The 15,571-nt window shown below is 38.6% G+C and overlaps 1 protein-coding gene across 1 annotated transcript in view; it reads right to left on the bottom strand.

Annotated features, from left to right (window-relative positions):
• The window catches only part of LOC109033940 (probable G-protein coupled receptor No18), a 126,036-nt gene extending 113,146 nt beyond the window's left edge, over nt 1-12,890 (bottom strand). Inside the window, exon 1 of the mRNA XM_072303261.1 lies at nt 11,255-12,890. The gene's annotated coding sequence lies outside the window, so the exon portion shown is untranslated. The remainder of the gene's footprint in view (nt 1-11,254) is intronic.
• Nucleotides 12,891-15,571: the final 2,681 nt, after the last annotated feature.

Genomic DNA, 15,571 nt, shown 5'->3' with positions numbered 1-15,571 from the left:
TACAAAATTTGACATAGGCTTTAATTATCTTTAGTTAATCGATTTGAATATGTTTCTCGAGTTAACCTCGTTCAAATTATGAGTGGAATTTTGTATAGATAATATAGTCATTTGAAAATATAAGTGTAAGCAATCAACTTGAAACCTTTACTGCAAGAATGTTTTTTCCCTCACATGCATAGTAAAGTTTAACACTTTTACTCATAAATTTACACCTTAAAATCTTAGAATATCTCCGGTGATAAAATTTGACATTATAACTCTCTCAATCATGAAAAGTCATTCCACCGTTCCGTAAGATGTCTTAAAAGTCTGCAGTTAATATATTACGTTTTACGCACCTTATTTTCACGGTTTATTCTCGGTGCACCACAGGTGGTTTGCATTAAAAAAGCATTAGTACAGATAAATTATATAAATTAGAGCGTCGTAATCGCTATAAGAGTAGGCGGGCGTAAATTAATATATCTTTTCGGTGTCACCTGATCCTCTGCTTTCTGGAAACTGGGAGTGAATTTAAATGGCGCCGGTGCGCCAACGAGCTTATGCATAAAAAACCCGTGCGTTTTAATCGCAGCTGCCACTCAGGGAATCATAAATCTTGTTAGCGGAGGAGAATTATCGTAAAGCATACATGTTGCAGCTTGTAAAGAACGGATGTTTTGTTTATCTCTAGCGTACCTGTGTTAATTTATCATCCCACAATACTAGGTCTCCCCCTCTCCGACCCCTCCAACGTGTGGCTACGCTTCATCCCCCTTCGCTTGGTTTATCTGGTTCTGTAAGATCTTAATTCTTGTGCTCAGATCCGTTACTAGCTTCCGCGGTACAAAGTTCCTGATCCCTTTTTATAGCTTTTCCGAGCTAAGTTGCAATATGTTTCCTTATTTTTCAATTGGTGACGGGGGAGAATGCATTTCTCATGGCCGCAGCTGGGGTAAATCAACGGGAAATTCACATTAGCCTGCGGACTGATAGTTGAAATTGATAGACAAAGAAGACGTAGGGAGTATGGAGCGATCCTTTTGGTTGAAATGGGTGGTTCCTAAAGACTAAGGGAGACAACGATAGACTAACTTTCGGTTCCCTCGTGGGTTGCCGTTACTTAGTCTATTACCTACCTCCTTTGTCTATTGCAACCACCCGCTTCTACCAATGGGATCCCTTCATATCTCTTTTGTCTTTTTTGTCTATAGCTTTGTCTAAATTTCAATTATCGGCCCGCTGTCTCCTTCCTTCTCATTTCTAATGCGTCCTCACCTGACACACAATAGAAGTCCCAAGACTTGAGTTTGTCAAACCGGTGTCAACTCCACCCTTTAAACTAAGAGAGAAAGTAATGGACTAAAATTGGACGTATTTCTGCCAAACGGAACTATGTGCATTGTGACTTGAGCCCTGCTAAGCATGTATTCTTATGGGTCTGAGGGCTCATGTCTTAATGCACATAGTTCCGTTTGGCAGAAATACGTCCAATTGTAGGGTCCCTCGTTGGTTGCCGTTAGTTAGGCTATTACCTACCTCCTTTGTCCATAGCATCCACCCGCTTTCCACCAATATGACCCCTCTATAGTCCTTTTGTCTTCTTTGTCTAATAATTTCAAAAATCAGCCCGCTGGACCCCTATTACACACAATCAAGCATTTTCTCTAGAAAACTTAATTTGTCATGATTTTCAAGAATTTACGACTCCTGAACCTCCCTTTTCCTCCATGAGAAATATTCACATCCCCTTTCATGTGAAACTATTTCGGCTACGGTTTTGCAGGAAGGATCTTCGAATTCCCTTATTTGATGATTATTTACGACCAAAGTTTTACATACTTCCTGGCAATTGCGGAAATGCAGTTGCAAAGACTCGGCAGTATAGTTAGGCTGTGAAATAAAAATGACCTCACTTTGATTTACACTGACAGACAGCCAATCAACGGCATATAATAGGCGGATGACCTATTAGGGTTTAAAATTTAATGCTAGACTGAAGAGGTTCCCTTCCTGTGCGGTTGACTCGTGGCAAAGCAGTTTTCTAGGTCATGTGGCGTGCTAATCGTTTACTTGTTGCTATCCGCGGCTGAGAAGAAAAGGAGGGCGGTCTCCTTCAGTGTTCAGCTAGAACGATTTGCTCAAGTTTTTGACACATGAGTGGTTTCACGATAACTGGAATAGTTTTGTCGCCGTAACAACACATTTTTCGGTCATATTTTTAGTAGCAATAATAATCACTAAAATTTTTTCGCATTCATCTTTAAAGTGTTGCGTATTATAACGCTTTTTTATGATATATTGCTGTCCTTCTCACTTAATATTATGTAAATTCCGAAAATGTGCTGTCTGTTACGCGGTAAAAAGTCAGCGTAACAGATAGCACATTTTTGGCCATTTATTTATTAAAATTGAAAAGTAGAGCGATAAACCCTTGAAAAGCGTTATTACCTACACCAGTGCCGGATTAAGGGGGTGGCCACATGGGCCGCGGCCCATGGCGGCAAAATTAGGGGGCGGCAAATTTTGCAATTTTTTTAAATGCCAGCTAGGTACAAAAAAATTGGATTCAGAAAAAAAATTACAAACAAGAAAAGGTGACAAAATCTCTTACTTCCTGAGAGTTCATTAATTTTTAATTTTGTCTTATTTCGGTGATACAAAAGACTGCGCACCTTTAATTAGTTGAGTTAAGAGAGAAACCACACACGTAATTTGGCCTGGAGCGGCGCGGTGCAAAGAGAAATAAAAGGAGAAGCCCTCGACGCAGCGGTCGCCATTTAACACATATTAGCGCCTTAGAGACTGCATGAATACTTCACGCATTGCGTCAAACACAGTACGGTCAACGGCGGTCGGCGCGGCGTGAAACGCACAGTGCCTACAAGACTACATGAATACTTCACGCATTACGCCAAACACAGTGTGGTCAGCGCGTCACGGCGGCGGAAGTTAAAATTATTAAACCACATTTATGTTTGTTCTTTCTTAACTTTTTAGTTCATTTCTTACAAATGAAAGGCCTTGTCCCCACAGAGATAAGTTTACGGAACTGAACTTTAGCGCGAAGTTCCGTGAACTTTTGCTAGTAGTATTGACAGGGCTTACGCAAAAAATGTGTCCATCACGAGTGAACGCGTCTTATGTACCCTTCTCCCTCCGGCACGTTCACTTGATGGTTTTTATTGATGTTTCAAAATGAATGAGAAGAGGGCGGCAAAGTACAGGCGGCCCATGGGCGGCAAGTAGGTAAATCCGGCCATGTATAACACGTAATCCTGTGTAGAATGCAAACAAATTTGAGTGATTATCATTACAACTAGAAATATTACCGAAAAATGCTTGTACAATTTGGCAACCGCTGGATGTCACTTATTTCGCTAACAAAAAACACAGCCCGATGCGGATCTGACGCTTCACAAGTCATCAATAGAAAAGTTCCACCAGAAAAAGACAGAATAGAAATTCCTCCGGGAGAAAAATATCGTCTGAAATCAATTTCGGCGTGCCTCATGATTATCGATTTATCTAATGCACTTCGATATTACTTTTACGAGATTAGTCTAGCGAGATGAAAAGGCGCATTTTGTTGGACGTGACATAGTTTACGAATCTATAGACGTAAGGCTTTTCCCCAACAGCAGGAGATTACTTCTGTAAGTTGGTTTTTATTCCTACCATGCGCGAAAATTTAAAATCAATGGATTTCATAGTAGTGTGTAAATTCAGACTTCCTGTCGAAAAATTAAATTATGCCTTATCACCAGATGACTTAATATATGACTACTTTTTTATGAGGAGACATGTATTCTCCATCTGATGAGTTGTTTTGAGAGACAGGAAAGACGGAAATTGAATGTTGTGTATTTTTAAAAATGAACGAAACATAATGAACAAGAACAAAACAACTATAATCAAATGAAGAAGATGCAGAAAGGTGCATTAAGTTGTACATGATAAAGCTCAGAGCAGCACAAAAGCACAGCGAGACAAAAGAAACAGACTTCAACTAAGCTCCTTAAGCGTCAATACTTCCTGTCATAAAATTCTCTCAAACCACGATTTTCCGTCTCTGGTAGTTTGCAGCTTATATTAAGTTAGGAAAGTTTTTCATTGTTCTTAAAATGAATCGAATTCTGCAGTCACATCCGCAACTACTGCGAGGGTTGCCGAATGTCGGCCATTTTTCGCGGTTTTGACGTAAAATTCAAACAGAATAATCTATTTAAATTTTAAAGGGATATTGGTTGAAGAAAAAAATAGGAAACTTTCGAGGAATTATAAACTTTGACTCTCCTTGGCAGAAAATCTGATGTTTTTACGGAGATTTGGTTACTTTCTGAAGCAGATGGTCTCTTGCTGTTGAACCCGTTCCAAGTACACGGGTATTGCTGTACAGGTTTAATGAAAAAAGTTGATGAAAAAGTTCTAAAGCTGTCACCTAATCCCTGCCTTTTTTCTTACATGTATGCACGTAATGAAGTTAGGAGATGCTCCATAAATTAACACCTAGTTATCAAGATGAGAGAATACGCCACACGAGGTACAAAACTAAAACTTCATGATCTGCCATCATCAAAATTTAGTCTTAAACTGTATAATCAAGCGTCATAAATCATTCCTTGAATCAAAATGAGGGTAAAAAGAAATTAAACAGTGCACACATTTATAAAACTGTGTAACCAGTTTTACCTTTCTAAGCTACACCAAAAATAACGATTTTTTTGCAATATAGCGAGAAAATTATTTTTCAACCAAAATTTTAAGTTTCACATATCAATTCCTACATAATGCACTAGAGGGACATTTTTCGCCCTAAGACAATTATATTGTGCGCATTACCTCTCAAAAAGCATTCAAATTATAATTATCGTTCCATTATTTATTAGACTCTTTCAAAAGCTGATCATATCCTTCAATAACGAGATCACTACATCTAAAATATAGGTTATCCAAGCCACCACTACCGACGCATGCAAAGAGTCAATATTATGCTACAAAACTATTTCTAGGTAATCAACTTCTCAATTATGTTGTATTGTATTTTTTATGATTTCTATCACCCTCTGTTATATTCCAGATTTTTTACTCACCCACGTAAATAACTCCATCCGTGCTTTGTGCATATACATCGTGGTTTTCTTCCCACCTTTGCACCATGACTTCGAAATCAATGTAATGTACATTGGTTGCACCAGGAGTATAACTGATAAGATCAAAGTGAGGAACCTCTCTAGGTATGCTCTTTCGTGGTGAACCTATTTTTTTCTTGGATATAAAGATATCCTCGTCATTACTGATTGTAAAAAAAATCCTGGCTAAGCGAATATCCTTATTTTTCCCTCCAAATATATGATGAATGATGACATATATTATGGTGTCAGTTTGCAACAACGTATCTCGTTTGCGGCATGTAGAAATCTCCGCTTCTACTCTACTTTTTTTAAAAAGAGAACAGATAAACATCATCCATTGAAATTTTCGCAGAATTCTCTTCGCGCAGAGAGAAAAAAAAACCACAGCAGTTTTTCAGAATTGCCAACGAGAGTGTTTTTCAATTTAAAAGATAAAGTATGCCAGGAAGTCTGCAACGTTACAAACCAAGGTTGTGGACTTACCCTGGTAAAAATTGGCGATAAGAGCTGCGTTTCAAAATACCATAGGAATTGTGATAGCCGGCTAAAGAAGGCTACAGAAAATCATATAGCTGGCTGGAGAATGCGGAGAAAATCATACGGCCGGGCTATACGAAGCGATAAAAAATTATGCAGCCGGGCTATAGTTCCTATCGCCGGGCTTTACACTTTATCGCCTGGCTGTTGCTTTTTCGCCATCGATTATAATAGGCTATAAGAATTGTGTAGAAATTCGTGAGCTTTGGAAATCATTAAGTTTGATACGGAACCACCTTAATATTTACAAAACTCACATTATATTTTCCTTTGATACATATTTTTTTTCATCAATTGAAATGAGAACAATCCATACAGGATGTGCAAACATTTCAAAATCATGAGTTGAATAACGCTGACTCCGTCAGATTAAATATTAGAGCCTAACACAAAGCGGAGAGGCGACGCACTGGCGCCTACAAACCTAACAGGGATACTTCACGCATTGCGCAACGCGTGAAGTATCCCTGTTAGGTTTGTAGGCGCCAATGCGCGTTTCGCGCTGGCTGCCCGCCTGCCGCGCCGCAGCGTGCCACGGTGCTTGAAGCAACTATTTCACACCAGAGGTATTGCACAGTATCATACGAAACTGAAGGCGCTCTAATATATTAGTAATGGCAGGCATCCATCAAAAGTACGGAGCTTTCCTCGCAAAATAAATCAAGATTACGGCCCAAAAAGAGAGCAGTATTCCAAAAACTCACTAAGTCCTAGCATCCGTAATTAGTAACGTTTAGCATACACTTTATCGCCTGGCTGTTGCTTAATCGCCATCGGCTATAAAAGGCTATAAGAAATTGTGTAGCCGGCTATAAAAGCTATTGGAAATCTTACAGCCGGCTAAAGGTCTATGGTGTTTTGGAACACAGATTCTACGGCCAATTGTTACCAGAGTACACCGTCGATATGCTATATATTTTCTGTATGGTGATAAGCCCCAAATCTCAATCTCGAGACAAGTAAGAATACAAAATGAGAGAAAAATTAAAAATACTTGATCCAGGTATTTTTCCAGTTTCACGATCGCGTTTGGCACCAATGATTATTATTTCAGACTGGAACATGGTGTTACTAAGAAGGGCTCCTGTACATTCCGTTTTAAATTACTTTTTCAGGAAGTTACTCTTCCGCTTTCATAAGTGAACGAAGATGCTAATGTGCGATTAAAAAGACATTAGTTAAACCACCCTAGTCCTCATCCCTCCAAACTATACGGTATACTATTTATTTATGTAGTTTTAATCTCACTCCGAATGTCTCTTTACATCTCTGCGCGGAAGTAAGACGACTGTGCTGTCATGCTGTACGGAAGAAAGCCGTATGAGCCTTCAGATGTTGCCTAACTTCCTTGGACAAATCACAACTTTTTGGGGCATTTGTAAGTATTTTTCTCCCAAATTTTCAGAAAATTTTGTTCGTAATTTGATCTTAAGTGTCTGAAACTTTACATGAAAAGTATTCAAAACAATCCTCAAACACTGCTATATTTAAAGTAAATTTGGCAACTTTTGCATCCGTGTGATCTTTTAACTATACCGCGTTAAGCAAAAAGTAACCAAGCCACATCAGCTATCGCAACATTTAATTGAGCAATTTACTTTTTCATTTAAAAGCGGTTATGAGGAGTTTTCTGCGAATTTCAGTAAATTTGCTGCATAGTATGAAGCAAACCTTGAAATTTTCAAACGAATTAGCCCAAACGGCCTTCTGTAAAAAATTAAATTGCCCACTTAAATTTGGAAATAGCTGATGTGGCTTGGCTCACTGGAAAAAAAACACATTGGATCTAGAGTCCAGACTCTTAACATTATCGACAAGAAAAAGTACTCTTGACTCAATCAGATCTAAGCTTAAATCAAGAACCAAGCCTCTTAATTTGAGCGGATTTCCTTTTGATTTAAGTAAAAATCTGATTGAATCAAGAGTATTTTTTCTTGTCAATGTTTTCAAGAGTCTGGACTCTGGATCCAATGTGTTTTTTTTTTTTCCTAGTGCTCCTTTCTGCTAAAAGCGGTCCAATTTTTACCCTATTCGGTGGTTCATTAAAATATCATTTAGGTCACATTTCAGCACGAGGTCGATTCCTAGTCTCCTTGAATTCGGACGCTGGATTTTTTAATCAGCACTGAAAATATTTTCGTAAAGGCAATGTTTGTTAAAACAAAACCCCAGAGGGCGCAGAAACGTATATAACTTAGAGTAGGTGGACGAGAGCCAAACCAACAATCTCATACCCATCCGCTCGCTGAGGGCCAATATTAGGGCGGAGGCGGCTTTAATTTCCTGTTGAACCGAATACAATTCCAAGTTTGTTGGGAAGTTCATATACTTTTTTGAGCGCACATATGCCCAACGTGAATTTCGTGCGATTTTACCAGCGAAGAGTACATTTGGACCGCGTTTAACAGAAAGGAACCAAGCGACATCAGCTGTTGTCAAAAACTGGGCAATTTAATTTTTTACGAGAGGACATTTGTGTGAATTTCCTTGAAAATTTTAAGGAATTCGGTTCGTGGTATGGAGAAAATCCACTGAAAATCGCACGAAAATCCGCACAACACTGGAAAAAAACACATTGGATCTAGAGTCCAGACTCTTGAAAAAATCGACAAGAAAAAGGACTCTTGATTCAATCAGATTTAAGCTTAAATCCGAAGGAAATCCGCTCAAATTAAGAGGCTTGGTTCTTGATTTAAGCTTAAATCTGATTGAATCAAGAGTATTTTTTCTTGTCGATGTTTTTAAGAGTCTGGACTCTAGATAAAATGTGGTTTTTTTTTCCAAAAAACCGTTTTCATGTAAAAAATTAAATTGCCCAAATAAATTTGGCAATACCGGATGTGGCTTGGTTCGTTTCTGTTTAACGCGGTCCATTTATTTGGATGTATCTCTTGCGTGCAACAAACTTATGCTGCCGTGCTAAGGAAGAACGCCGTAAGAGTCTTCAGGCGTTGCCAAGTCTCCTTCGATAAAAACCGAATTTACTAAGAAAATTGTGAATATTTTTTTCCAAATTGTTTAGACAATTTTGTACGCAATTTAATTTAAAATATCTGCAAAGTTCAAAGAAAAATATGCATGATTGTCGTCAAAAACACATGTTTTATCAAGGTAAATTTGGCAACTCTCGGATGTTCATACGGCGTTCTTCCTCAGCACGGCAGAATGTATGGTGTGTCGACGGCGTAAGTCCACAATCGCAGATCTCGTTTGCGGTGTATGAAAATCTCTGCCTCTATGTCATTGTTTTAAAGGAGAACAAGTTGACGTCATTCCTTTAAGTGTATGCAGAATTTTTTTTGCACAGAGAAAAAAAATCTCGGCAGTTCTAGAGAATTGCCTGTGAGTAGTTTTCCGTTTAAAAAATAAAGTATGACAGGAAATCTGCGACGTCGCAAACCGAGTTATGTGATTGCCGACCTACACTGTCCGTGTATACTTATGCACGGATGCTACTAACAGTCTGATCGGAGCTCACATCTTCCCGCTTTTCCTAATCCATCTCCTTAAGAAATGGCAACACTGTTTCTCTTCCATTTAAATGTATGTCAAACAATCGACTCTTGGTGAGGCAGCTTGTCTCATCAAAATCGATATTTTTAATGGATTTAAATGAAGGAAAAACAGCATTGCCAACTCTCAAGTATTGACATACTGTCTTTGAGCAGATTTCCAAAGTTTTGGAGCCCATTTTACATGGTCGGATTATTTTGAAGCATCATTTGAACAGTTGCATCGTTCGTAAGTAGGTTATAATGGTACATTGTTGAAATATAGATTATTTATGATCTCTCTTTCGTGTATTAATTGTCTACTAGGTGCAGCCGAGGAGGCAAAGATCAGTACATAATATATTTTTAATTAATATATTTCCTAGACTTAATTGTGCTATAGTTTTGCTATTGCACCTAGGAAATCATATACGTGAATTGAAATTTGTGATGTCACAGATTTCCTGTCGCATTTCCTTTTTTCGAACGACGAACGGTCATCAAAATCTGTGCGATTCGTCAGGATTGTTCTGTGAAAATGTCCCACTTAAACTTCAAAATTAGTTTTTCCAAAGGAAACAGAACCATACAAAACCCAAACAAAGGACGTTTTATAAAAGTAAGGTTATAGGAAACTCTAAATATCCTCAAATGCCTATTTTTTTTTTCAATTCCTACAGCCGGCAACGTTGGAATATATTTGAATATTGAATTTCTCTCGAAATTGACAATTTTGCAATAAAATCCAATAATGTTTTATTTCATCGGCATAAAAGGCAACGCTGGAATAATGTTAAAGTCTAAGAGAAACAATCAATGCTTCAGTTATTATCACATGTGGCGAATACTGATCGACTTTCATTATAGCGTCTAGATGCAACTATTCGAGCTCTATGGAGGTCCTTGTTGCATACGCACAGGAATGAAGGCGTTTGGACTTAAGACACTAACTGCCTCACCAGTTGCGCTCAGCGGAGCTGTTCGATAATAGGATTTATACAAAATGTAAAACTTACACTTATATGTGCACATCATATTATATTAAGTCGTTGACTCTTAATTTATAGTAGGAACGAAGCTTGAAACATAGAGCAACAGAGTACTGCTAGGTCCACACCACTCGGAAAGGAATCCAAAGCCAGAAATACGAAACATAGAATTGAAATTACAAAAGAAACTCTTCACCAGGAGCTCAACCTTGTTTGAAACTCATTAGAATTCATTTTGCGAGTAAATTTCTAATTTTTGTTACGGCTGGCATTGATTTCTCCTGAGGATAGTGTGGTTCTAGTTTCATCCTATTATTTTATTTCATATCGATAGTCAAGGTGCAAAACCACGTAACTCTATTGCAGTGTTGCAAAATTTCCAATATTTTATTTTCCAAAAAGTAACAAGCCAATTTTCTAGCTTGAATTTTACACAGAATATTCTGCTTACAAAGAAGAAAAATCAAGGTAGTTTTCAAGAAATTACGTTGACTAGTTTTTCAAAGGAAAATAGAGCAGACAGAGAGGCTACGTCTCAAACGGAGATACAACTTTGACCGCCGATATATAATGGAGATGTTGCATTTGTGAGGAATTTGCAATTTGACTATACATTCTTATGTAAAAGTTCGCGAGAAACACAATGGTGCCACTGGTTTTCTGTGAAATCAACTCCCAAGCTCAAAAAAAGCTCTCAAGTTGAGGCCAAAATGGAGGGGATATCCCACGCTATCCTGAAAGCCCACATCTACATCAAAACAAACTTTCCATGCAAAGATAAGGAGCAAATACATTGACAGGGTTGCCACTTTATTTAGGGACTCTAAAACTGAAAACACGGCATCACTGCTAATGTATTTGCTCTCTATCTTAGCATGGAAAGTTTGTCTTGATATAGAGGTGGACTCTCAGGATAGCGTGGGATATCCCCTCCATTTTGGCCTCAACTTGAGAGCTTTTTTTGAGCTTGGGAGTTGATTTCAGAGAAAACCAGTGGCACCGTCGTGTTTCTCGCGAACTTTTACATAAGAATCAACAGTCAAATCGCAAATTCCTCACACATGCAACATCTCCATTTACATTTATGTTTTTATGTCAATTCAAATGAGCATATACTTACATGTAGCTCACGGAAATAAGCGAAGGCGACTCCGAGTAAACGGTGACCACATGTAGCTTGGAAAAATCCAGCGTGGAGCAGTTTTCACAGAACTTCATGAGAGAATTCCACACGAGTCACATAGCGCACTTATTTTCCGATCGCGGTTCTTGCTAACGAAATCACAATATTGAAAACACCCTCGGAATCCAAACATCACGGAACGCTTTTCAACTTGCACCACTTACGCAAATTACTGAGCATTGTTTTCCGCGCATTCTTGAGGTCACAAGAAAATAACGTCACGCAGAACTTTTGAGGCAAATGCAAGGGATGACAATGAGAAATCGTGCAGCAGGATCACGCATGCGTTTCCTTATTTCTCATCCTCTTGGCACATTGTGTTTCCTTCTTATGCAATTTATGGTCGTTGAAAACATTTATTGGAATTTGTACTTCCTAGTAACAAGGTCAAAACTTGAGTGCATAATAAACGGATCTCAATTCTAGCCCCTGAATGCTGAATTTTCAAGGAAATCAGACATTTGACAGTTTATTTTTATCACGAATTATCGAATCGCGCACTTCCGAATTTTCGTTTTTTTCTCGGGAGAAGGGAGGGGATCAGGCTAGGAAAATCATCAATCTTAGACCATTCGATTTACCAGGCAGAGCTTCCGAAGTACCCTAATTATTAAAAAGGGTGAAGTATTTGACGCAAGCTGCACAAGATCAAAAAATGAATTAATCTATAATTCCTTGCGAAGGATAACAGTTCGCGCTAAAACTTTACACGCGGAAAGTTAAATTGATTTTTGCATCCCATTTCAGTAGCAATGCGGGTATAACGAAAACCACAAACTCAACTAGTTGTTAAACATTCATGTTCGCTTTTGAACATCGGAACACTGCACCTCAATTAAGGCTTGATTAAATCACAGAGCATTTAACATTTGCTTCCATTTTACTGCAGTGCGTTAAAATTACGTTAAGTGTATATACAGCAAAAACTTGCGCAAAAATAAATCGACTTTGCAAACACGAATTAACTAATTCAATATTAACGAAGTTGTTGCTTCCGGTCAAATTAGTCGTTAATTAAAATTCATCCTCCATTGATGTGTTTCTCTACCAATTTCACACACTCCATTGTTACTTTACAATACATTACATTACGTTACATTACGTTACGTTACGTTACGTTACGTTACGATAAGTTACGTTAATCGTGCGTGAATGATTAGGTTGAAAAACTTTCAAAGGCAGGAGGAAGTTCGGCTTCGCACCGCGCGAAAGCACGATTGAATTGGCGCGTGAAACTTTGATCCTCAGCACATCATTCGCAACTTTCTCCGACGAACTTTTTAGCGGGCGCGGCGATAAGGGTTCGCGTAAGTTCCGTGCGCGCCTGAAACAGTGCAGCGCGGCCACCCACGACACCGGCTGCCAACGGACTGAAACGGCTCCCGAAGCTGAAAAGCGAACGGAACGTTTAGGTTGGGTCTGGCTGCGCGGCGCGGCAGCAGGTCGCACGGCTCCTGAGGCTAAACCACCTCGCTGAAATTTTATTCCTCTCACCCGCGTGTGATCATCCCTTCCCCGACGATCGGAATCCATTCCGAATGTGTAACTTTGCTCTTCGTTTAAGGGTTGGCTATCGGCCAGTATGCGAGGTGTGAGTTCCAGCGCAAAGTTGCGTGTTCTCTGTGAATTTTGACGTGACAAACGGAGGCTTTTAACTAGAGTACTGCCGTGGTGAGTAAAAACGCCGTGTGTACATTCGCGGATTGCCTGATTCCAACCGGGTGAATGTCTATTTTTAGGAAATTTATGAGTATTTTCTTATGAAATTTTCGAATCATTTATATCTAATCGCAAATAAAATGTTCGGGAAGATTTTAAGAAAAAGATGCACAGATTTCCTTGAAATTCGCATTTTAACGAAGGATATTTGGCAACGTCTGATGGTTTATACGGCGTTCTATGATTGCACGGCAGAGTACATGTATCGTCACTTTCCGGCCAAAGTATCGCAAGCGCCATGATACGTTTCAAAATTCCCGCTGCCATTTCATTTTCTTACAGAGGAATTATTCAGCGAAGCTATCCGAAAATTTTACAGAATTTTCTTTGTGCTGCCGATAAAATTCAGTGTCATTCTTAAACAGATTCAACCAACAATTTTTCCGTAGAAAAATGAAATGGTGGCGTAAATTTTTAAACACCGCATGGTGCTTGTGATACTCTGGCCGGAAGGTGATGATCTATGAAGAGTACGAGAATGTCGAAATAAGGAGCTCTCATGGCCCAAAAGAGCAGGAAACCATTAAAAACGAAAAATGTCACCACAAAACTTCGGATTCCAATATCGAACTAAAATGGCCAAGAATGTTGATAAATTAGCTTTTCTCCGCAAAAATGAGTAAATTTAAGCAAAAACTAAGTCAAATACGTTCTTCACCAACGACTGGTCGTAACAATCGTGATAATGAATCATTCTGGATAATTTCAATTCATAGATTGGCTACCCTTTTGGGCCCTAAGAGCTACATCATCTAACCTCAAAATTTTCGATATGTCCGCACTCATCCCTATTTCTATGTACTCTATCTTTAACCAGAATTATTGAAGCGCAGGGTGCAGAAAGGGTATTTCTCGATTGCGGTGTCTTAGAATCTTCGCTAAAGTTTCATCCATTATAATGAAAGCAAACGAACGGAATTCGTCGAATCTTTTACTAAATTTTCTCCATGATTTTACGACGCTGAAAATGAAAAATTTAAGAAAATTTACTGAATATTTTTCTTCCTTAAATATAAAAAAGCAGTACAGATTTTGAGACATCTCGACCAAGAAATGTCTAATCTGCATTCAACTCCTCAATTAGTCTGACAGCGGGATAATTATTGAAATCAATAGACAAAGCTATGGACAAAGAGATCAAGGGAAATGGAACGATCCTATTGTTTGAAGCGTTTGGTTGTTATAAACTAAGGGAGGAATGATGGACTAACTACGTATATAAGGGTCTCTCGTGGGTTGCTGTTAGCTTGTCTATTACTTTCCTCCTTTGTCCGATGCAATTACTCGCCTCCACCAGTAAGTTCGCTTCCATTTCCCTTTGTCCTGTTTGTCTACCGCTTTGTCTATCAATTTTAATAATCAGCCCACAGAGTTTGCCTAATTTTCTCCAAGGTTTTATTTTTAAATGGAACAGCGAGCGACATTCTGATGTAAAGATTTGTGAGTATGTATATGTTTTATGCACTTAGAGACGTTCACTGAGAGTTTATTAAGGAAATATTTCTTATTCTGTTTTTCCTTTTTTTTGTCTATAAAAATATTGTGATTAGGATAAGAGAAGCCTAAAATTGATGAACAATCAGATAAGGATGCACACTGGAAAATAAACACATTGGATCTAGAGTCCAGACTCTTGAAAACATTGACAAAAAAAAGGACTCTTGATTCAATCAGATTTAAGCTTAAATCGAAAGGAAATCCGCTCAAATTGAGAGGCTTGGTTCTTGATTTAAGCAAATATCCGATTGAATCAAGAGTATTTTTTCTTGTCGATGTTTTTAAGAGTCTGGACTCTAGATCCAATGTGTTTTTTTCCAGTGCATACATGAAAATACTCTCCCGAAATAGATACTCTTCAGTAGGCAAGGCATGATCTGAAGCACCAGGTCGCGTGTCCTCTATGAATTTTAACGTGACAAACCATACACGCGAAGAAAACCTCGGGAGGCAACTCCCAAAGCTGACTTTATTGAATCCCGTGAAAAAAGAATTCAGCCCTTAAGGTTGACAAAAATAAACGGTATATCACGAAGCGACTTTTACATTTCAAGGTTTAGAGCTTTTCTTAAAGTTCTGTCTGGTTGTCTCATCAATCATCAACCTGAGTTCAGCCGTCACATTATTGAAATCCGATAATCATCGATGGAATGAAACTTTCTCAGACCCACATCGAAAAGTGGCTCCGAAATAATCCATCAGAAACTCGAAATATTGCAAGGAATTGAAAAGTTACGAATGTCCGAAAATCAAATGAAATGCGGGGCCAGAGGGTACAAAGATGTGGAAAGAAGCTCTCATCCGCTTATGATGGGTTAACATTTTTAACGTTGTCATTCACTTGGAAAGTCGTAAAGCTCCTTAGGGTGGATACTCTTTTTTTCTGTGTTCAATTTGATTTTCAAACTTTCCGCCGGGAAGGTTTTACGTATAAGATTTTGGAGTTTTCACAGTGGAGCATTTGACTCACAATGTGTTCACTCATTGTTGCTACATCTCTCATTTCGGAAATATTTCTGCGTTCTCGGTGATCTCGTA

The sequence above is a fragment of the Bemisia tabaci genome, chromosome 8 (assembly GCF_918797505.1).
Source record: "Bemisia tabaci chromosome 8, PGI_BMITA_v3".
NCBI classification, from domain to species: Eukaryota; Metazoa; Arthropoda; class Insecta; order Hemiptera; family Aleyrodidae; genus Bemisia; species Bemisia tabaci.
The sequence above is the reverse complement of the archived record's forward strand: the minus strand, read 5'-3'. Positions and strand labels throughout refer to the sequence as shown.